A 7,401-nucleotide genomic window follows, 5' to 3' on the forward strand; every position below is an offset into this window, starting at 1 on the left:
AGTACCAAACGTCACTGCATGCATGCATATGTTATATCAGAGCGTTTAAACCTGGCGTGAAGGTTTCAGGTAGCAGATACGCGCATTATGAAAATGGAAAAACTTTGCAATGAAATGCAAAAAAAAAAAAAGTTTGTACCTGGGGATTCCTGCTGTGTGCGCCTGCCCGCAGACCGCCGCTGTCCACCTGTGGCACATCCAGACCGAGCCCACGGTGCGGCTGGGGTGTTTCACACACCAGTGGATATCCACAGACGACCGGTGTCACGGTGTCACAACTTCACGGAGCAGGATCGCGTCGCCACCACCAGCCAGCCAGCTCAACGACCCAGCTCTGATCGCCGCATCCCTGCGGGCGACAGTCAGGCAGCGTGAAAAACAGTTTCTGATTCCCGAGGCTGCCGCCTTGTTCGAGGAGAGTTGAACACAAGCAGCAGCGGAACAGTCCAGACTTGTCGGGACGCCTGGAGGAGAGTAGCTCCTGAGTTCTCCCTTTCTGCTGTTTTTTCATCCTCCTCCCTCCCTGCAGCCCAATGCAAGTCAGACTGAGTGTTAGTACCATCTTTATTCCTCCGGGTAAGATTGATGAACCTGGACTCGTGGTTTGTGTATTTATTGGTTGACTGATCGATTTAAGCTGATTGGTTTAAACTTAAACAAATTAGCTCTTTACACTGCAAGGGTATACAGTCATTTGCATGGATATAGTGTAAAGTATTCGCCACCTTTACAATATTTTTTCTGTTAGCCTTGTTTATTCAAACTTTAAGATAAAATGAAACATTTTTTACATACAATTTTTAAAGAAGCACTTTTATTTTTAAAATATATAATTTTTAAAGTATTTGTTAAAACTGTCAATAATTGACTCACAACAGTTTGTTGTGAGGCAGACAAGCTGTGAAAAAAACAAACAAAACGAGTTGCTTCAACCCCCTGTATTATCAAATCCACCACTCATGGTCAGAAAAAAACAGTCAGAGCCAGGAGTGAGATCTTAATGTTGTCAATCAGGCTAGTCAACGTGCTGCAGCTATGTTAATGGAGGGGAAACAGCTAACCTTCCCAGAAAACTGTTTTTCTGCTGACATCAATGCCCATACTAACTAGTCTGAGCATTCATGGCATGCTCTGTTGTGGTGAACCAGATGTGGCATAGCAGACACAAGCTTGATTGACAGCGCTAAGACCCCCCTCCTGGCTCAGATTGGTTGGTTCTGACTGAGCAGTTTATTTCTGTACTTAGAAATACTAGGAGACAGAGGAGCTCAACTTTTTCAGTCTCATCCTGAAATGTCATGACATAGTCACAGTTTAAATAAATATTAAAAAAAAACATTTTTTGAGAAAAGTTAAATACTGTAGCTTTAATACAAAAAACAGGTTTCAAATAATAGTTGTATTTATTGAGAGAAAAAAGTTATTTGTATAAGTCATCAGTGCTTTTCACATACAAGCATTTTAAATCACCTTATATGCATATATTTCTACATAAACAGCTTCTGAATGTAAAGCACATGACATAAACAAAAACAATGTACAAGCTTTCAATGCTGCTCCTGTTGCCATGTGATCTAGCTTCGTTCACTCAGAAGTAATGCTGGGAGCCACCGGTGTCAAACAAATGCTTGACCTAAATATAAGATGTTAGCAAGTAGCTGAAAAAACATAAATTCAAGCTTAGAGTGAGGAAAAAAAACCTCTCTGGTGTCATGAGACTCAGATTCTTCTTTTGCGGTGACTTCTTGATTCCATGTGTGAGACACAAAGACGGAGCTGGCAGCACCTTCTGAGAATGAACAGAGTGGGTGTTTTAGTGAGTGGGCACATAGCCACAGCTGAGAGCAAGAGTTTTTCTTAGACTTTCCCATATCACACAAATATGTTCCCATGTTCCTGTTAAAAGAATCAGATTCACAATGTGACCCTGCTTGTGACATTGAAGTTTTTATAGGCTGTGTTCAGTTTGTCTCAAAAGCCGCAACTCTAATTTTACTGTTTTCTAAGACTTGCATCACACCAGTGTTGACCCTCCTACATTAAGAAGTGTGAAAACTACTTTGATTTGTTCAGTCTTAAGGTTTTTGACGATGGAGCGCACCTCATTGTGTGAGCCCTGATAAATATCTGATTATGAGACATGAAATGGTGAGATTTTCCATCTTTTACGAGTGTTTTTGTAGATATTTTGCTATGGTCAGAATGTGACATACTTGGTATTTTTCAAAGATTCAAGAAATAAATTCAAAGATGCTTTGGAACAATTTAAAATTAATTCTACTTAAGTTTTCTGCAGATTGAATATGGATTATCTGCTTTAGTGCTATGTGGCTTATCATTATCAGCAATATATTGATAGCAGGAAGGTGCAAGGACTGGACTGAAAACTAAAAAAAAAAAAACTAAATAAAACAAACATCTCAAACTAAGCTTTGATGACCTTTACCCCATCTGGATGGATATTACAATGTTTGTCGTATTTTAAGGAAAAAAAAGTGAATTATCTCAGCTCCAGGCCAATTTCATAGCATTTTATATCAATCTACATCTATTTAAAGCAGTAAATCAATATTTAAAATATTAAATAATAATTTTTTAAAAATCACCAGTCTCATAATTTGGTCATTTTCTTTAAAAAATGATTTTTTTATCATGAAATATTGCAGATTTTGAACAAAATTAAATAAAATTGATTGGAGAACATAGATCAGTGGCACTCAATATTTGTTTGAGTCATATTTGTTAATAGTAGAGGATAAGTAGTTCATGGAAATGTATTTTAAATCACTGCAAAGCAGGTACCAACACCCCAATAGGATGAATAAAGTAGTAAATAGTTTTTTTAAACTATGAAACAACCAGAGCTGCAGAAGTGCAAAACGATAAATGGACAAAGGTACCAGCAGCTATCATGGTTGAAGAGTTTTGCACAGTCACCTCAGCTCTAAATCACATTCCTCCTATCCTACTTTGCAAAGACATTGAGAGTTCATGAACAAAAGTTAGAATAAATAGGTGTTTAAATATGTTTCACTGATGGTAAAATAAAAGTCAGTAAAAATAGGAGTTAATTTTTACTTCTTTTTATAATGTGTACTCTTTTGTACAGTCTTTTTTTATATATGGAAACTCTACTCTGCAATGAAGCAGTCAGCTGTAATTTATAAGTACCCCATGCACGACATAATGAGTGGATTTATTAAGCAGCAAGAGACGTTATAATTTTGGTTTCTTCCATCTGAACACTATAAGCTCCCTCCAGCAATGACATTATTACCACTTATTCATGTTGATTCTTGCAAGTGAAGATGTGGCAGTAAAGTTGCAAATTCCCACCCTTGAGAGGTAAAGTTCTTCATCAGGGAGTGCGACTGCAATGCATTCAATTACAGGGAAGGAACTTTTCTCTTTTTTACATGAAACATGTGATTGTCAGCCACATGGGGGTCAAAATAGATGTTTTGGTTAACTTACTCTTTGCAACCAGTAAATTGTTTCTGCCATTTTGGATTGTGTTATTTGAAGCATTCAATCTCATCAACTGCTTTCATTATTTCTGTCATTGTATTAAAGTCTTGCTTTTACAGCCGGAGACATTTTAGACAGGCAAGCAAAAAAGAAACCTATGTGAGCCAGATGTGATATCTCGCATCTCTGGATATTTTGAGTCAGCCAGAAAAACTAAAACCAAAGCCATGCTGCAGTAAAAAAAAAAACTCATTCCACCAGGAGAATCTCGCCTGTATCCTCCTGGTTCTACTTTCCATAGATTCCACTTATAATGAACAATATAGATAAGATGCAGTTGCAAATATATTTTCTTCTGTAAAATGGTCTGTATTATATTCATCTTTTTTCTCTCTTTATCATAGCTACAAAGCAGAATAAGCACATTACATATGGCACATTATGTAAAATTGACTTTTTTAGAAGCTCTATGTCATTTTATGTAAATCCTTGCTTTGATTCTTTCTTGCATGTTTGAGGAATTGTATCTCCTCTGGCAGCCAGTTGGGGGTGCCTCGCTCACATAATGCACATAATGCTCTGTCTATTTTCTCAAAACTCCTCTTTGGAGCTGCATCCAGCTATGTTATTCAAGTAAGATCACATTGAAATACACTTTAAATATGTCAGATTAAATATTCTAATTTTAACTTTGGAAGTCGCGTGTGCATACATTAGAGTGTATCCATCTTTTGGTCATTGGTGATCAAGGTTTTTCAAGTTGTTACATTGAATTAAAAAATAAAAAAAAAACTGAAACCACATTATTATGTCGAAAACTATTTAAAATGTACTTTTTGCAAACTACATTGTTTCTACCATTTTGTATTTTGTTATTTGAAGTGTTCAGTCTGGAACAACAGGAAGTGGATTTTGGTCAACCACATCTAGCAAAAAAAAGAAAAACTGATGAGGTCGGCAGGAACTGTGGCTCGCAATATTTAAAATGAACTCTTACACGCAAGCTTGATAAACAAGTCAGAACATGTGTGTGAGATGGAGGTGGGCACATTAGAAAAATGTTCATTATTATTTCAGTTTGCCAGTTTCAATCAAAAAATAAAGTACAAAAGAAACAAAAACTTAAATGTCTGACTATTTTTCTGGATATCTAAATTAACTTATATCTACTTTCTTTTGAAAAATAGCTTAAAATTTAAAGGGTTATGCAATGGGAGAGAACGATGTTATGAGATTTCCTCTCATAACATCATTTGTGATTGATTTGTGATTGACGCAAATCCCCTCTTCACTCTTCAGGTGTTCAACAGCTTGGATGTCAGCAGAGCTTACTCCACCATATTGCTTTTTCTTGTAGACAGTCATTGTCACATTGCTAAACATCTGTTTTTATGTGAGGATTTGGGATTATTTCCACTGAATTCATTTACATATCTGAGTGCAGACTGGTGTCATGACTCACATTAGCTTGGGGTTTATGTTGCCTGACAGACAGAGCTCTGACTATGCGTTTGTTGTTCACCTCCTGGAGAGGCGTTTAGTCTTGTCCATCATTCAACAGGAACATAAAGGAACGGCTAACCTCAGGAATTCATGGGTTGTCTCACCTGTTGCTGCCGAGGAAGGTTACCCTTTTTTGAATCCTAGATCGCCTGCAGGTTTCTGCTCAAATACCATATGTCCTGGTGATAAATAGGGCATGACCTGCTCCCATTTATTATCTGCATCAATAAAGTTGTGGGGAGAGAAATTTGTAATCAAACTATACACAAAGTATGTGGAGTATATAAAGTGAGTTGGAAACGTATCTTTTAGGGAATGATTCCTACTAGAAGCAGTCCTGCACGCTCCAGGAATGAATGAGATCAATGTTGTGACATTTTTGGGATGGAAACAAGTCAACAAAGTTCGGATGATATTTTTACACTTAATACAAAAAAAGCTAAGCGATGCACAATAAGGAGATTTCGCTTTTTTTTTTCTTATTGGGCAGAGGAATTTAGATAGTTAATATGTGGGAAGCTAAATTATAAGTCAATCAATTATTCAAGGAGCGATGGTTAACACCAATCAAATGCACAAGGAACATAAAAGTAAACAAAGAAACGAAACACAAAAAAGACCTTCTATGGACACAGAAATATGAACAGCATACCGAAAACCTAAAAGGCAATAATGATATCAGATTAGCAAGAAATGAAGCACAAAAGGGAACACAAATATTCGTAAATCACAACATTTTGAATCTCTTGTTTGGGCCGGACCAAACCACAAAGATGCCAGACAGGAGTACAGATTTTATATTTGAATTAACCCAAATTTCTCTAGAAATTTGTTTTTTTCTTAAACAAATTTTGGATGAGGTCTTTCAAATCTTTGAATTTTCACAGAAGGGGTCTTTAGTAGTTTTACACTAAATAGCTTTAGTGTGAAGGTCAGCTATCAGTACTGACCAAAGTACCAAGTATTACTGATTATAATTAATTCTGCACCTGTCTTTGGAGGGAAGGTTATTGGGAATCTGTGCAGCATGGTGTAAAACCTCTGTATATTCCACACGGAGGACAAATGTATTTTGTAACTGTGTAGCTTCAATCCAACCACTCACAAACTCAATCAAGACCTGATGCTGCTTTTAAATTTGATCTACAAGAAATCTTCTATATTTGGTGACTTCACTTCACCATTAGAGGTTCTATCTACTCAGTAGATCTAGTTCCTTTCAGATCAAGGGATGCATCCACAAATCCTCCATAGCAGACGGATTCGACTTCATACTTTGAAATCAGAGGCTCCCTGTACTTTCATGGCATGCAGTGAGATTTGCAGAACTAGCAAGCAATGGTTCAAAATGTGGATAATTCACCTGAGTTTTCCATAGGATTGGTGGGGAATTTCCCTGTGGAAATCCCCAAAGATCTGAGTTAATGTTGGATCCACATGCATCTTTTTTAAATCCATGATTTGCTTTAAATACTAGCAGAGGTGAGCACAAGTATGTTATTGTCTGCATTAGGTTGTGTTTAACAACATACCTCTCATAACTGACAGACTATGAGAGCGTTCTTGCTTTCATTCAGTACCCAGTGCTCTTGATATATCCGCTGTTGTCTTTGCGTTGTGTCATATCACTGACATTGGTGGGTCAGCTTCACTGCCCTAGTTTCATGTCGGAAACTTTCTCCTAATTATGAGGCACTAAGATCATGTAAATCACAGAAGGAAAGCAAAATATAACAAAGGTCCCATATTAATAGTCTACGTGTGATGTTGCAATCAAATTATTTTATTTTCATATCCATCCCCACTCAATGAGTGCTCCAAATTAAATCGACCCTTCTTAATGTGTAGTCTATTGTACATAATTAGTTTGTGAATTTTTTGTCTAAGACATGAGACAAAAGAAAAAAATGAATTAATTGTTTTTGCTCCCATTTGTTTTGGTTTGAAATTTTCAAGACTGCTCTAAAGAACAGAGATCAGATGCTTCGGTGGATGTTCAGTTGGCATTTGTCTTGTGTACACACAGCTTAAGATCATATGATAAGATGTTGCTATAACAGCATACTTGTGGATATTTTGCATTTTGGAACCACTCTTAACCACCTGCTTCTAAAAAATGTGTTGCCATCCTTGACTTGTTTTTGCCTGCAAAGCAAACAAACAAACAAAAAACCCAGTGCAATCCTGACAGGAACATAAAAATGAACATGTACGTATTTTCTTAGCAAATTTAACTCCATAACCTCCAAAACGTGGAACGAAAACACACTTGTGCATCTGCTTCCACTATATGCTGCTGCTTTTAAATGTGCCATTTCATGTAAGATTTCTTGCAAACAATCATGATGTTTCTACAAAATGAATACTTTGCTGTGCTTCCACCAACCTGCAGTTAAGGCCTGGTGTGGGTCAGATGTGAATGTGCAGCTA

At 36.9% G+C, this 7,401-nt stretch overlaps 1 protein-coding gene across 1 annotated transcript in view; it reads right to left on the reverse strand.

The window, feature by feature from the left end:
• The window catches only part of col7a1 (collagen, type VII, alpha 1), a 70,775-nt gene extending 70,323 nt beyond the window's left edge, over positions 1–452 (reverse strand). Inside the window, exon 1 of the mRNA XM_055026700.1 lies at positions 140–452. The gene's annotated coding sequence lies outside the window, so the exon portion shown is untranslated. The remainder of the gene's footprint in view (positions 1–139) is intronic.
• Positions 453–7,401: the final 6,949 nt, after the last annotated feature.

The sequence above is a fragment of the Poeciliopsis prolifica genome, unplaced genomic scaffold (genome assembly GCF_027474105.1).
Source record: "Poeciliopsis prolifica strain line A6 unplaced genomic scaffold, Auburn_PproV2 SCAFFOLD003, whole genome shotgun sequence".
In the NCBI taxonomy this organism is placed as follows: Eukaryota; Metazoa; Chordata; class Actinopteri; order Cyprinodontiformes; family Poeciliidae; genus Poeciliopsis; species Poeciliopsis prolifica.